Source organism: Schistocerca piceifrons, chromosome 8 (assembly GCF_021461385.2).
Source record: "Schistocerca piceifrons isolate TAMUIC-IGC-003096 chromosome 8, iqSchPice1.1, whole genome shotgun sequence".
NCBI lineage: Eukaryota > Metazoa > Arthropoda > Insecta > Orthoptera > Acrididae > Schistocerca > Schistocerca piceifrons.
This window is the reverse complement of record NC_060145.1, coordinates 53,897,039-53,914,613: the sequence shown is the minus strand read 5'-3', so window position 1 is coordinate 53,914,613 and position 17,575 is coordinate 53,897,039. Positions and strand designations below refer to the sequence as shown.

Sequence of the window (17,575 nt, the reverse complement as noted above, 5' to 3'; positions counted from 1 at the left end):
ATCGCGATGCAGAGCGCCTCTCTTGCAAAGTCTGCCACTTGAGTTTGCTAAACATCTCCGTAATGTTATCACGCTTGTCAAATAACCCTGTGACGAAACGCGCCGTTCTTCTTTGGATCTTCTCTATCTCCTCTGTCAACCCGACCTGGTACGCATCCCACACTGATGAGCAATACTCAAGTATAGGTCGAACTAGCGTTTTGTAAGCCAGCTCCTTTGTTGATTGACTACATTTTCTAATGACTCTCCCAATGAATCTCGACCTGGGACCCGCCTTACCAACAATTAATTTTATATGATCATTCCTCTTCAAATCGTTCCATACGCATACTCCCAGATATTTTACAGAAGTAACTGCTACCCGTGTTTGTTCCGCTATCATATAATCATACAATAAAGGATCCTTCTTTCTATTTATTCGCAATACATTACATTTGTCTATGTTATGGGTCAGTTGCCACTCCCTGCACCAAGCGCCTATCCGCTGCAGATCTTCCTGCATTTCGCTGCAATTTTCTAATGCCCAACTTCTCTGTATACTACAGCATCATCCGCGAAAAGCCGCATGGAACTTCCGACACTATCTACTAGGTCATTTATATATATTGTGAAAAGCAATGGCCCCATAACACTCCCCTGTGGCACGCCAGAGGTTACTTTAACGCCTGTAGACGTCTCTCCATAGAGAACAACATGCTGTGTTCTGTTTGCTAAAAACTCTTCAATCCAGCCACACAGCTAGTCTGATGTTCCGAGGGCTCTTACTTCGTTTATCAGGCGACAGTGCGGAACTGTATCGAACGCCTTCCGGAAGTCAAGGAAAATGGCATCTACCTGGGAGACTGTATCTAATATTTTCTGGGTCTCATGAACAAATAAAGCGAGTTGGGTCTCACACGATCGCTGTTTCCGGAATCCATGTTGATTCCGACAGAGTAGATTCTGGGTTTCCAGAAATGACATGATAAGCGAGCAAAAAACATGTTCTAAAATTCTACAACAGGTCTCTCGCAAACTGAACAGGCGCGGGACATGATGAAGCGGGAACTTACTCGTTCTGTGAGGCCCGCAAGAAAAACTGCCGAATTGCTTCAAAAAGTGCAAAGATGATTGGGACGGCCCATCGCGGGATACCATTAGGCGCCTTCATGATCTATGGCACGCGAAAACATACGCCTGCGTTGCTCGCGACTGTCTGGGCATGCTTCACTGTGTAGTGCGTGTTTCATTTGATATGAATTTATCGTACTCTCCTACACTGACGAACTGTCTGTCACGTCACTTGCCAGTATCATGGCCCTGTAATTAATGGTCATGCATTTTTTTCCGGTAGTGTGTAAACACTTTAGCTTATTATTGTAGTCAAGCTTTGGTCTCCCTCGCCAGCTTTTACGTCTAAAGCTCCTTCCATTACCAAACTGATCACTCATGGACACCTCAGGTCGTGTTCCACCCACCGACCCTCATCCTTCAGCAAAGCTACATTTCTTTTCTCCCGAATTCGGTTCAGTATCTCTACGTCAAGTCTCCGATCTACTCACCTAATCTTCAGCATTCTTCTGTAGCGTCAAATTTCGAAAGTTATTCTCACCTGACAGTGTCGGCTGATGAGCGATCAGTTAATTCAATGTAAAGAAAGCTTCTGATACGTAGTTTTTTTTTTGCCTTGTGTGTGTGTGTATGTGTGTGTGTGTGTGTGTGTGTGTGTGTGTAAATGATTACTAATTTCGACAGGACTAAGCTCCCATCTTCAGATCCACAGAGTACAGGCTATGAAATCTTGCTGTGCTGTGCGAGTGCGTTTCAACGGTACGAAAAGAAATGTCTGGTTTATCGCATGGCGTGATTTCAGAACCTGTACTGTATCGATCTGAAGATGGCAGCTCAGTCCCGTCGAAACTAGTAATCCAGTGTACAGACAACCGATCAAGGAAATAAAAAGCTTCTTATCGGAAGCTTTCTTTCCATTATTCTCGTATTGTCTTATTGTCTGAACTGTGTGTTTTACCTACCTGTAAGGCTACACTCCAGACAAATAACATCAGAAATGACTTCCTCACATGTAAATTTATGTTCGGTGTTAAGAAATGTCTGTTTTTTTCTAAAATGTTTCTCTTGTCAGACTGCATTTTTTATCGTCTCAGTTATTCTGATGCCCCAATAGCAAACAAATCTCATACGCTACTTTTAGTACGATATTGCCATGCCTGTGTTGTTAGGAAGTATGGTGGGATATTCTTTCGAACATGTGTAGATTCTGAACGTACACTGCATCATTCTTCTTAACAACACAGGCAGTGTAATATCGTATTTATCCGCCGATACCAGGCAGTGCCCTCAATTAAAATATCCTCCCTCCCCCCCCCCCCCCAACCCGTACGAGCGCAGGTTGTGTGGCATGAACGACGACATATGGAAGTTTGCGTCTTGTCGTGAGTCATTCACGGATAGCCAAAGCGGTTAAGGCGACCAATAGCGTAAAACTGGAAATCAGGGTTCGAGTCCCGATCCGGCACAATTTTTTATTTTCGTCATTCCATTATACAGCTGATGGTTGTCCGCATTATCAACTATGAATAGATTTCATGTATTACTTTTAGTATCGAAGTTTGTAATCTAATGCCCTCACTATCATCTTTTTCAATTCGACTTCATTCTGTGACCCTTTTTTTACACACTAGACTCTCATTCGGAGGACGACGGTTCAGTCCCGCGTCCGACTATCCCGATTTGTATTTACCGTGATTTCCCTAAATCACTCTAGCAAAATTCCTGGATGTTTCCTTTGCAGGGGCGCAGCTGACTTCCTCCCCCATCCTTGAAAGATTCGCAGCTTGTACTCCGTGTATAATGACTTCGATCTCGGCCGGACATTAAACCCTAATCTTTCTTCCTCCTTCATTTCCTTGTTAAACTTTCTTTACTGTTCATATAACCTTAGACACTGTTCATTCCATTCAACTGACCCACAACGAACTATCCTGGCCCTTCTCCTTTTTAGGACGTACATATTTGATATGCCTGGAACCATGTCAAGAAAGTTTGGGTATTCTGATGACTGGGCACTCGCAACACGGCGTAAAGATGTTGAAGTTATGGAGTCCGTATTGACCAATGATCTATCAACGAATAGTGAATATTTACTCAAATGGAGAATGCAGTCAAATGCCGCTAAGACAGAAATCTCAACATTTCACCCAAACAACAAGATCGCCAACAAAGAAACCACTGTCCATCTTAAAGGAAGATTACTCAGACATAACAAAAACACAAAATATCTAGGAGCAAAACTAGATTGAAAGCTCAGTTCCAAGCAACATCTAATAAGAACAGCTGTCAAAAATAATAACTCGATATAAAGTCTTCCAGAAACTCTTTGGCTGATAATGGGAATCAGTTGCAGCAACACTCTGTACTTCGTCTCTGGGATTGAGTTACTGTGTTGCACAGTATTGGTCACCAGCCTGGCTGAGTAGCGCTCCCGCAAAAGAAGCTGATACACAGTTCTACCACACCATGCGTCTCATAACCGGTACCGTCAGACCCACGCCTACTTTCTGGCTACCCGTACTTAGCAACATACCACCTCCATCTGTAAGGTGCGAAAGTGTTCTTGTACGGAAAATCTCAGGCGTTCCAAGCATCACCAAAGGTAGGCTTCGCTCTCGTCACCCACCCCAGGAAACCTCAAGAATGTTGGAAACACTTTAATGCTGACGGCTGCTGGAAACACACATGGTAGATTGATGCTACGATAGAGCAACTTAAGATGCCATGCATACCGACTAAGTCACCTGGCTTTGAATTGCCACACAAGATTTGTACCATTCTTAACCGAATAAGAATGAACACTGGAAGGTGTGCCGACTCTTTGCACAAGTGGAAGTAAATAAGTTCACCAAGCTGTAAGTGTGGCGCTGAAAAGAAGACTGTTCGCCATGCAATTCAATAATATCCTCTGAGAGCCTTCCCTGGTGACACAACAGAGTTCTTAGTGAAAACGGAGGGATCAATAGACTATATTTGTGACCAGGATATAAATTTCTAGTTTGAGGTAATTGCAATATTATTTGTTTGTGATGTAGCCATGCGCTAATTTATGCGCTAACTACAAAAATGGATGTACTTATATATGAATGTACGTTTACATGCACAAAAATGGCTCAAATGGCTCTGAGCACTATGGGACATCTGAGGTCATCAGTCATCTATAACTTAGAACTACTTAAACCTAACTAATCTAAGGACATCACACACATCCATGCCCGAGGCAGGATTCGAACCTGCGACCGTAGCAGTCGCGCGGTTCCGGACGGAAGCACCTAGAACCGCTCGGCCACCGTGGTCGGCCTGTATGTTCCACCATCTCCTCAAAACCCACTGGATCAATTTCAACCAAATTTGGTACACGTTTTAACACGTATCACCTACTGTCTGGAAAAAATTGTTGTGGGAGAAAGAACCAACCATCTAGCAAAGGGATGGGAATCGGAGTGAAAAAGCCCACGACGTGAGAATGCCGATATTTTAGCCATCCATTATATGAGAATAAGAACACTCAGAGACGTACAACAAACCTTACACATAATTTCAGACTTTTACGAAACTTCTTCCCGCTGACGACCCTCATAAAATAATGGAAGGAATAAAGTTCATCGCTTAATACATTTTCGCTGTTCATGCAGTAGAAATACCACATGAAGCATGACTTTTTAATTTATTGCTTCTTTAGTACAAACTGTCTTCGTGACAGTAGCCAATATAACACTGGATGTACCTGCAAATTTACTATATATCATTGTACAGCACATAGATCAGGAGCTATGACATCATAAACATTGAGATGCATGCAAATGAAACTGAAGGTGAAATTCACTATACATACATGTGAAATGTGTGTAAAAATACATGTTAAATATGTTAAATGTGATTAAATATATGTGACATTTGCGTATGCAGGCAAAGCCACAGGTAAAAAGCTCCTTTTAAACCCCTGGAACGATTTCAATCAAATTTTGTACACTTATTAGTTACTATCTAGGAAGACATACTGTAAAGGTAAAATCCACCAGTCTTCTGTTGGGGTGAGTGTGATAACTTGAGGAGAGAGGACATGGGCAGACAGCGAGGGGAAGAAGGAAATAGGTTCAGGAAGAAGGAGGAAGAGAGGGAGAGAAGTAGGGAAGGGGGAAATAGACAGAGAGAGGGGAGAGGAGGAGATGAACAGAGAAAGGAAAGAGGGTGAGATGGAGAGACACAAGGGAAGGAAGAGATAGGCAGAGAGGAGGAAAGAGAGGAGGCAGAGAGGATGAGGAAATGGACAGATGGAGGGGTGGAGATTGACAGAGGGAGAGGAAAAGATGGACACAGAAAGGGAAGGGGAGGATATAGACAGGGGAAAGGAGAAGATGGACAGAGGAAGGGGGGGGAGGAGGCAGAGACTGACAAAGAGAGGGGGAGGGTTGGATTGGGTTGTTTGGGGGAAGAGACAAAACTACGAGGTCATCGGTCTCATCGGACTAGGGAAGGACAGGGAAGGAATTCGGCCGTGCCCTTTCAAAGGAACCATCCCAGCATTTGCCCGAAGCGATTTAGGGAAATCACGGAAAACCTAAACCAGGACGGCCAGACGCGGGATTGAACCGTCGTCCTCCCGAATGCGAGTCCAGTGTGCTAGCCACTGCGCCACCTCGCTCGGTGGAGGGGGAGGAGAAGGTGGATTTAGAGGGGGAAGGATCAGAGAGTCAGGGGGAGAAGGAGAAGATTGACAAAGAGATGGGGGAGAACAATACGGACAGAGTGGGGTGGGGCAAAAGGACATGGACAGAATTGGGGGTTTAGGAGGTGATCAGGCAGAGCAATGAAAAAGTTAGAGAGGGAGAGGAGGAGATGGATAATAGTACAGTGCAGTAAATACAGGGTGGCGCAGGAGAACAGGAAATTTTGAACGTTACAGTTGGCAGCACTGTAGCGTCGGCAGATGCTCCAAACTTTGCACAACTGATGTGAACGCATTGCCATTTAGTAATCATGGAGAACATTTCGACAGCATTAGCAGCTTGGACGTCATGGACGTGTCCCATCTGCGCATGCGATTACAACGTGGGTGCGTAATTTTGAAGAAACAGGATCTGCCTTGAAAACGAAACCTCCAGGTGGCATTCCAACGGTACGTACCCCAGAGAACATTGCAGCTGCTGGAGCTGCAATCGAGAGAAGTCCCCGCCGCTCCGTTCGACAGCATGCATCTTCGCTAGGGATTAAGCGACGAAGCTTACAAAGAATACTGCACGAATTAGACTTCCATCCCTATAAGTTGCAGATTGTGCAACACTTACATGAACGAGACCCAGCGTCACGGATGGAGTTTAGTAGCCAGATATTGGCTAAAATCAACGAGGACGCGAATTTCCATGGTAACTTATGGATATCAGACGAAGCCCATTTCCACCTGAACGGATTCGTGAACAAACAGAATTTTCGTTATTGGGCACAGGAAAATCCTTGTGAGTTTCACCAGCGACCACTACATAGCGCCAAGGTCACAACATGGTGTGCTGTATCATGTCATGGTGTTATCGGCCCTTATTTTTTTGAATGTGAGGATGGTAGTGCAGTGACAGTAACATCCGCTCGATATGTTGAAATGCTTCAAACATTCTTTACACCGGGACTGTACGAGCTTAATCTTAACGTCGAAAACACGTGGTTTCAGCAGGACGGAGCCAAGCCACACACTGCTCGACAATCGATGGCAGCAGTTCGTCAATTGTTTGGAAGACGCATTATTCCACGTAACGGTAACATTGCATGGCCTGCGAGATCCCCTGATCTTAGTGTGTGCGACTTCTTCCTGTGGGGATATCTTAAAGACAAGGTGTACCGTACACGTCCTGCAACAATCCATGAACTGAAGGAGAACATTGAAAACGAAACCACTGCCATTCCCCAAGATTTGCTGCACCGCGCATTCCAGAGTTTTCATAACGGGCTGTTAGAGTGTGAACGCCGAATGGGAGCACATCTTTCCGATGTCATCTTTAAAAAGTAAAGAGACACTTTTGGACATTTTGATTGTAAAGACATACTGAATAATGGCATACTGAATACATTCACTTTCGTTAATAGATTACTAGTTTTATGAATTTGTTCATGGAAATGACGTTATTTCGAAATTTCCCGTTTCCCGGCGCCACCTTGTACGAGTGCATACCCAGGCAACGCTGCGTACTAAGTAGTAAATACACTGATCCTCCAAATTCAGACAGGATTACTATGTCATCTTTTATTTCTGCTCTCTGTACAATTTGAATACTTGCGAATTAGTTGAACAGGTGTATCAGTATGCTTTTTGACCTAATTTAACATCTGAGTTCTAGTGACTATTGCAAACAGCTTGTGAGCTGCATCGGTGGCTCGCTGAACTCGGCCAAAATTGATGGAACACGGCGCGTGAGTCAGTGACCGGACGCCCTCGCACGACTGATCTGCAGAACGTTTCGACGCGTGAGACATCGTCAGGGCGAGCAGTGGGCACTGCTGCGAGACGGCGCGCCACGGGCTGGCAGCGGCCTCGCCGTGCCGCTGTAATTAGAGGGGAAACCGAGGTGGACGCCGCGCAAAAAGCCTTTCCCGGGAAAATGAGAGGCCGGCGTTTCACGCGAAAAGAAGCCGCTCTGTGCTCCGGAGGCGGTGGCGAGCCGCCTCCGTCCCAGCCCCCGGGGGCAGAGCTCACGTGCTGTCGTCTGCAGACGTCTAACGCGGTGTCGCCAGCTGGTCACGTCTGCAAGGGGCAAGCCACTGAGTCGTTGAGTCACTAGGTGGGCGCTATACCGGGTGTTCAAAAGCTCAGTGTCGTTATTTCAATAAAACTATGGTCCAGGCACTGAACTACGGTGTCAGTCTCGATTTATATTAGTAGTATAGCAGTACCATTTCAAGCTCAGATAACAATCTTATCCCATCCAGTACCAGGTTACACACCTGGCCGACTTATGTTCAAGGTCACCCCCACTCCCTTCCCACCCTCTTTGGGATCCACCAGAATTGATCAAGGTCACCGACGGAAGACCACCGAGGGAAAACCCCTCGCTACCTGTCTCAGCCGATGGGAGTACAATTGCTAGTGGGCAGGGATGAAGGGGAGGCGGGGGGTTCCCCTGGGTGATCTGATCTTGGTTAAATGGCCGGTGGTTCCATGGGGACAGGAAGGGGGGAGTGGGGGGCAGAGGTGTGGTGATGACCTTGAGTATGTGTCAGCCAAATGTGTAGGTTGGCACTGGAAGTGTGACCTGTCTCTGTATCTGATAAGATCATTATCTAAGCTTGAAATGTTACTAAAAAAATGGTTCAAATTGATCTGAGCACTATGGGACTTAACATCTGAGGTCATCAGTCCCCTAGAACTTAGAACTATTTAAACCTAACTAACCTAAGGACATCACCTATCCATGCCCGAGGCAGGATTCTAACCTGCGACCATAGCGGTCACGCGGTTCCAAACTGAAGCGCCTAGAACTGCACGGCCATTCCGGCCGGCGAAATGTTACTGCTATATTATTTATATTGTTGTGTAGACCTGTGCAACAGTTCTTTGCATTTCTTTTTTGCTGCAGTTGGGAGTCTGATGAGAGCTACACTTTTACCAAATTACTAAATCGGTCTACTTGGGTAACATTAATCATTGAACTTTCTCGAGTAGTGTGCATGATTTAGATTTTGTTGCAAACTTGTGTGTCTCCAGAAACAAGCATTTCGATAAAGCTGCATGCTATTCTTATTTTTCATTATTGAGCAGTCATCTGTGAAAAATATTTTTAATAAACTTTTATTGTATGATATTTTATTAAAAACTAGGATGCAACTATGGTCCAAAATTTCCTTCTGTTGGATGTTTCTGGTAAATTACTTTACATTGCTGTTATGGTATTTAAACACTTGAAATTAAAATAGCCCTTTTTAATACAAACTACAGATTATACTACACTAAATGATGAACAAACAACATCAAAAGAGAATAAGTGGAAGACCATCTCGTCCTTAAACCACAGGTACAATGGACTTACGTTTAATGGGAAAATGTGAAAAAAGCTGAGTCAGGGGGAAGTGTTTAAAATTTAAGATTTTGTCATTGTCAAATATGAGGGCGAAGTCTGGCCAGATGGAGTCATTAAAGTTTACAGAACTAAGGCAGGACTGAGTTACATGGCAAGAAGTGGGGAAATATCAATTTGGCCTAAAGATAAGGATCTTCCTATTTACAAAGGCTGTTATGTAATTTACCAAATTCAACCCCCAGTTAAGCTGTCCAATAAAAGGGAATCATATTCCATAAAAGAACGTTAAGTCATAAGTGGCAAATGAACAATTCTGCTACTTATTTCCTTATTTATCGGTATATATATTTCATAAATTGCAAAATAAATGTGTGCAATAATATTTTCCTTTCATACTCCTATAAATCTATATAAGATCCATTACTGTAAGCCACCATAATATATATGAGGTGCACCATAGTTAGGAACATCGTCACCTAATTATGGTCCAATTTTTAATAGTTAATATCTGCTTGGATAATGTTTGAAATTAAAAACTGAGAGCCGGCCAGTGTGGCCGAGTGGTTCTAGGCGCTACGGTCGGAGGTTCGAATCTTGCCATGGGCATGGATGTGTGTGATGTCCTTAGGTTAGTTAGGTTTAAGTAGTTCTAAGTTCTATGGGACTGATGACCTCATATGTTAAGTCCCATAGTGCTCAGAGGCATTTGAACCATTTTAAAAATTGAGACAATCAATATTCCCTTCGTTTCATTGAAGACCTGAAAAAGAAGAAGTAATCTGAATATCAGATACACATGCTCTTGAGAGATAATTAAAGACAGTGAGAAAATTGTACGATGTAAACTGTCGACAGACTGATCGGTGATCTCTATTCGTGGTGTTGTCAAGAGAATTCGAAAGTGCATTGCAGTCAGATGTGCATTTTATGAAAGTCAACTTTGAACTTAATCATGTGCCTTTAACACCTTCTGTGAGTATTTGTTTGCTTTTCATTCTAACGGATGTATCACTGAAACCAATGAAAACTGGACACATATATTATGTGAAATGTTTTATTCGAATTAGTCTGTGCTATTACTGGGAGTAGGAGTTGTCATTCACGTCTTTTCTGGTCTTTCGGGACATACTTCTGTGTCCGACAGAGTAGTCTCATATTAGTCTAGTGCGATATTTCGTTTAACGATATTGTGCTAACAGGGGCAATAAAGAGCGACGAATAATCAGAATTCCAGCAACGACTGAGTACCGCTGCTGCATTGCGATAGCAGAAAGACAACAACATGGCGCATACCTGCATACGAGTTTGGGAAAGTCGGACAGACGAAAAGTGGAGAACCGATGTTTACCGATCTTTCAGTATTTGTTATGGTTGTCGACTGTTCGACATTAGCCACGCTGCCGCAGAGCTAATGTAGACGCGTACTGTTATCACGTTTAAGACGTTTTCGTAAAAAGTCGCTTTTGCTGGTCTGCATCAAGCCATCTATCCGCTACCGCCAAGTAGTATCGCCCACTCAGTTCCTGTTGGAACACTGGCTGTTTTACTGCGACTGTTAACAGACAGTGTCAAAACACATACCACAGTACACTAATTTTGGACCGTTCTCTCGAGAAGACATTTTTTACTAACGAGAAACAAACCGATTTTTTTCGTCAAAGCTGGGCGTGCTATTAGTTCCGCCTGAATCGGTCTAGACATTGCAGAAACAGCAACGCACTTCTCTGCCCTATCTCCACCGAAAATGCGCCTGACGACTCTTAGGAGGGGTACCCCCTATATATCGATTCTTATCGACAAATATAGAAGTCTATGATCACAATAACGAGCCATGAACTACCAACGCGGTGATAGCTTTATTTTCACAAGTCCGTCTTTTTCACACAGATTTCTTACACTTTATTACTGGTTTCGGCACACTGCCATCCTCAGATCTGTTACAAAGACAAATACTGTGTAAGCGACAGGTTCAATAAGTTAACGCTAAATCTAACAAGTCTTGGTGATACATAAAATATAAAATTATAGAATGTTTATAGCCACGTATAGCAACCGTACATAAGATTAAAATATTGTGATGTAAATCATCGTCAAGTTAAACATGTGCGTACGTGGTATGTGCTGGTAATACTCAGATTACGTCTGGTATTTATACAAGAGATTAATGCCAGCAGGGGGCACTTTAGCCAGAATTCATATTAAACCAGTGTCGCCAATGTGATGATCAAATTGCGGCATGCACAGCATTAGTTAAAAAAATTTTAATTACTTCCCGTAGCCAAACGAATGTCTGACAATAAAACGTAACTGATGTGAAACTGGATTCATACCTAAAATACCGTAAAAAGTACAAATACTAATTTAATACAGCCACTAGCCTGACTAGGTAAAACATACAACCGGCATAAGGTTAAATTTTTTTTTTTAATTTGACAGTGCATGCCACAATTTAATCATCACATTGGCGACACTGGTTTAATATGAACTCTGGCTAAAGTGCCCTCTGCTAGTCTCTTGTATAAATACCAGACGCAGTCTGAGTATTACCAGCACATACCATGTACGCACGTGTTTAACTTGACGATGATTTACATCAGAATATTTTAATCCTATGTACGGCTGCTATACGTGGCTATAAACATTTTATAATTTTATATTTTATGCATCACCAAGACTTGTTAGATTTATCGTTAACTTATTTAACCTGTCTGAGGATGACAATATGCCGAAACCGGTAATAAAGTGTAAGAAATCTGTGTGATCAAGACGGACTTGTGAAAATAAAGTGCCAAAAATGATTGCGGACTCATTTACAGACTTTATGTCTTCAATTAATAAGCAGTGATAGTTGTTGATTTTATTGCTAGTCCTTCCTCACCCACGCTTCAGAGTCCACGGAGGTTGGAAGCAGGGGTGCGCTCATCGAGTATATTTGTTTATTTGAGAAGTTTTCAGTTAGTAGGTGCTGAGCATTTAGTGAAGCAGACCAATGGAGTATTCAATTTAATCTTGAGTTTCATCAAGCGGACTTGTTGTGGTGGATCGATTGTCATGGTTTTCACAGAAGTGAAATCTTGAGACCTCGAGTGCGGTTGTTGTCGAATGCTGTGGGCCCAGACTTCGTACTGATGGACGATGATGTTCAAATTCATAGAGCACGGGTGGTTCATGTTTTCTTGGAAAGATATTGCACTCATAGCGTGGCCTACTCCCTCTCCTGGTTTGAATCTCATAGACCACGTCTGGGATGCCCTATGGGGACAGGTTGCATCACGTCAGCATTCACCAATCACTCTCCTGCACTTGCGAGCGGCTCTGAAGAATAAGCATTATTGCCTCAACACGAGATTGATAACATCATTCATAGCGTGGCCCGTCATTGTGAAGTCTGTATTGCTGTCACATACTGGGCACATTAATCAGCTGTCGGAATGTGCGAGCAAATGGATTAAGTTGGAAAAACGAAGAACATTTTTGTATACCGTTATGCATGTTGCCGTTGTTAACATTGTGTATTTTTTACTCTGTTTCTACCGTTGTATCGTTTCGAGGCAAAATAAACGCCACTTTGCAAAATTTACGTTTGTTGCTTTAATTTTGGATACCTGTGTATGTTTCTCACCGCACTTACAACAGTAATACGTGGAGTAAAGTGACCGAACCTAACAGCATATTAATGATCAAAACGTTGGGGGGGGGGGGGGGGATTTTACGATGGCCTTTGTTAACGCTGAATAATCTTATTCGTGGCGCATCTTTTAAAATCCCTCTACTATACAGTTCTCAGGTGCTAGAAGTCTGGTGTATTTCCTGGTTCCTGCCAATCTTCGCGATCAGACTTCATCGTAGTATGGTAGTAGTAGCCATCGGGGAGGGCAGTATTTCGGTTAGTTGCATTGCGTTGCTTTCCAATTATACGTGCTAGAATGAGCTTGAAAAGGATTAAATAACTTCCTCTTCCACATAGATTGCTTTATTTCTAGGTAAGTTTATTATTTCATCACAGCGAGATAGTCCACAAGCTCAGGTAAGGTCTTTTGAGGATGCAGCACTCAGCAGAAAGAAGCTGTTGCTGATGTATTGCGGGCAATAGCGACGAACTTGGAAAAGAATGCTCACCCTAGAATACAGAGCATGTGTTTGATTTCTCTAGTGGTTTCACTCGAAAGCAGGAGGTGGAAGTTCGTCCACCTTAATCTCTATTCCCCAAAACACAGCGTATGCTCTTGGCGGAATTTCCTTCTTCCGCCCACTGCTGTTCGTCTAATACGAACGAAAAGCGCACGTGTTATGCATCGTTTGAGTATTTTAGACGACTAATCTGGAAATAATTATTCTTGCTGACTGGCATCTGTTAAACCATCTTCAAACCAAAGACGGTATCGATGAAGGCGAACCTTTTACTAGGCTGCCAGCTGTGAAAAATAAAGCACTTGTCAACGAGTTGTCGATCTTCCGTATCCAACTTCCTAGATACTTTGTTTATTTTACACCGGCATCCGGTTCCAAGTATACTGTACTACTTCTTCACTGTTGCTATCACGCGATGGGCTTTTTGTTCTGAAGATGTTTAACCCAAACTTGTCCCCAAGAAAAAAGTCAGCAAAGTGACCTGCAGCGTTTGCAGATCAATTTCAGATTAATCAATGAAGTTGGCTAGACTGTCTACAATTATTTTTTACAGAGTTAAAATTCCATGCCATACCAGGATTCGGCTCTGGATGTATGTCGTTTTTCAGGCAGTGTCCGTCCAATTGAGAGATCTTCTCTCGCCTTGCGAACTGATTAAAAGTTTCTCTTTAGGACTGGCCTTTCCACAGACTTTTCAGTTCCAACATAGACTCTAGCACGACGCTAGGGAAATTTTTGATTACTTGACCAGATTTGTTTCTTTTATAGTTTGTAACAGTCTATCGACTTGTGGCAACGTCTGACGTAACGCTTATTCTGTACAGATTCTTTAATAAGAGTTAACCACATGAGTCGATTTTCATTGCCTTCTGACACTGAAAGCGATCAATTCTGTATCCATGTTCCTATGTAAAAGTTTATGCACGAAGCTCTCTCTACAGTCTCTGTAAATGCATAGTTGTTACACATCCGATATATCTAGTGCATTTCTAATGACTGTACCATCGACACAACCTTAAACCTTAATCTTCGTTCTTTTATATTTGAGGGGGTAACAAAAAGGCTCGGCCACATTTTAAAGACATATACCTCACAAATAGGAGAAGAAAATATGGAGAAGAGTTTGCAAACGCTGTCTTTTCGTTAGAACTACTCGTAAATTTTTACAGTAGTACAAAAATTATGTCAAAAACCCAGGAAGATAACGTACCCGTAGGCCACACGAAACTCTTTCTTGCGTGAAATGTTCATAATGTCCTCCTTTAGCACTGATACGTGCATTGCACATAATTCTCTGGAATATTACGTGTGGTTTCGTAGTTCCCGCAATATGTAGACGGGGACACTCTGTATCCTGTACTGGGGTTCGATACAGAACAGCTTTCATATGGTGCCACAAATAAAGGTCTTGTAGGTTTAGATCCAGAGGTAGAGAGGATAGGGATTTGGTTCAGATCCTCGTCTGCATCTGTCAAGGAATTTGTTATTTAGACCGTCGGAGGCTCGAGTCCTCCCTCGGGCATGGGTGTGTGTGTTGTCCATAGGATAAGTTAGTTTAAGTTAGATTAAGTAGTGCGTAAGGCTAGGGACCGATGACCTAGGCAGTTTGGTCAATCTAGAAAGGCGTCACCTTGTACTGAATCAGGTATTTACGTATTTTCTAAAAAAAAAAAAAAAAAAAAACGCTATACGTTCGGCTGTTGAAAATTTGTGTAACTACGAAAGGTTGTAGAAAAGTTTCCAAGCCCACATCCATGCAACACTTTTCTTCTTCTTCTTCTTCTGTATGTAATGGAACATTTTCTTACTCCCTGTGGATAATGTCTCGTTCGATGACAACACGTTGTGGTGGAACAACATGTTAAAAATTAACAATGGTGTTGTGACACAAATATGAATGTGTAAACACACGTTTCAGAAAGGTATCTGAGATGCAATGTAAAATTTTGCAAGGTAGTTTGACTACCATAGTTGCACTGGTACTATAAATTTAAGAAATAAAACGAAAATTAATAGGAACAAAAGTGGCACTAATAAGCGATGTATAAATTGAGATAACTGCACCTTTAAAGCACATATTAAACTGAAACGATTGTGAACATAGCTCCAAACGCTGCGTTATTTCTATAAGGATATCTTGGCAACTTGTAAAAACTAAAAAGCTGCTTATTACTGGGATTACTCAACGCAAGGAGAGTGGTGGCATTCGTGGGAAACTCTACTTTCAGACGACATAACTGTTGCAAAAACGATTGTCTGCAGAGATTTGGTAACATGAAGAATTCTAAAGTCTCACGTTTCTCGGAAACAGGCTAATAAAACTGTGAACACATTTTGCCTCGCTCTGAGCCTCTTCTTTGTTCGGAGTCAGGATGTAGACCAATCGTCCTGTATAGAACAAAGATGACAGATTGTTAGTGCAATGGCGTCTAGATCTGTTTCCCGCTATAGACCGATGCGCACGTTTAGCAAGCATTGCCGAGCAGAGGAAATCAGCATTCCTTTGCATATTAAGCCATGTTTTATGGAATATAACGTCACTAATCGCGCCGTGGTGTTCGTAATTCACCACTGCTGCAGCTGTTGCAACGCCAGATGCTGCTGCTTCCTCTCCAGACATCGCAGCCCATCCAGGTAAAGAACTGAACGTCGCGAGTTTGATTCTCCTCAAGAGAATCCTTGCTGCGCCCCTGTTGCTCTTTCCAATCACTTATCAATGTTTCGGCCTTGGTTATTTATCAGACAGTGTGTTAAAGTGTGTTCTTCATGTCAGTAGTAGGCTAGGGCCAGAGACGCAATGTTTGTTGTGATCAACTGCCTTCGTTGCTACAGGTACAGATCCTGTTTTAAATTATAGATTAAAATTACTGTTAACCATTCCCGTGAATCCTTATAACGCCGGACCTGTTTTGTTCAGTAAACAGTGCTGTATCTTGTCAGAGTTTCCGTTTTCGTATAAATTTCATTGTTTACTGAATAATGCAACAGTGTTTTTTTCCCACATGCCTGGTTTCTTAAAAAAATGGTTCAAATGGCTCTGAGCACTATGGGACTCAACATCTCAGGTCCTCAGTCCCCTAGACTTAGAACTACTTAAACCTAAGGACATCACACACATCCATGCCCGAGGCAGGATTCGAACCTGCGACCGTAGCGGTCGCGCGGTTCCAGACTGAAGCGCCTAGAACCTCTCGGCCATCGCGGCCGGCCCTGGTTTCTTATTATGTTAGTTTGTTGAACCCACTATCCTGGTGTTCCGTTATTTTCTGCTATCCAACTAGTCCACCCATCTTAATATTCTGGAAGAAAATCCCTTTGCCTCTAAGTACTTCCGGTAGCTATCAGTTTTAGCAGACAACCACAGTACCACCCGACCTAGCACATAGGCAACAATAGCGTCATTCATTCAAGCAATGCCGATTCAACAAACACATAAATAGAGTTGTTACTGCAAAGAAATTTACAAAAATTCTGCAAAAAATGTTCCAAAATGCTTTAACTTTTTTTCCCCAAAATGAATGAAAATTCTTTCAGGCCGCATTAGGTGTTTAGAGGTTCCTTAATTGGGCAACACATTCTGTTTCACACCATTGTAGGTGGATGTGTAGGTGATTTTTCACTACATAGGGCTAGAGAAAATCTACGATGTCCCAACATCCAAGGGGTAAACCGATTAATTGTGTAACCTCTTAAATGGTTGATCTTCCAATGGCTAAACTCAACCATGCAGCGTAAGGTGAACGTCGGAGGCGTCAAAACTCATGCTCCAATAAGAAACTAAACCTTTGTTATAATAGCCTCAGGGTCTGAAAAATTGACTCCTTATGTGTCCTATGTGTCCTTATGTGACCTTGACTCCTTATGTGTCCTAAAATTGTCCTAAAACGCAGTTCCCTTTAAAAGAAGAGTGCAATTAGCATATACAAGTTTTCTGTCAGGAAGATAAAACCATAATTCATGTAGAACACCAATAAAACTGTGCTAAGACAGTGATGGTTCAAATGGCTCTGAGCACTATGGGACTTAACGTCTGAGGTCATAAGACCCCTGAAACTTAGAACTACTCAAACCTAACTAACCTAAGGACATCACACACATCCATGCCCGAGGCAGGATTCGAACCTGCGACCGTAGCGGTCGCGCGGTTCCAGACTGAAGCGCCTAGAACCGCTCGTCCATAACGACCGGCCAAGGCAGTGATGAAAAAGCTATGATAGTTTAAAATGATCATCGAGGGATAGGTTCTTGCCCCTGCTATTCTGCATTTACCTCGTACGCCGCAAGCTACCAATTGGTGTGTGGCGGCCGCAAGCTACTTAATGGTGTGTGGCGGAGGGTTCTATTTGTACCACTAGCTGAACCCTCTAACCCTGTACCACTCGCTAATA

The 17,575-nt window shown here is 42.8% G+C and overlaps 1 protein-coding gene across 1 annotated transcript in view; it reads left to right on the top strand.

Annotated features, from left to right (window-relative positions):
- LOC124711363 (endoglucanase E-4-like) overlaps positions 1 to 17,575 on the top strand; it is a 432,910-nt gene that overhangs the window by 156,507 nt on the left and 258,828 nt on the right. The window lies entirely within an intron of this gene.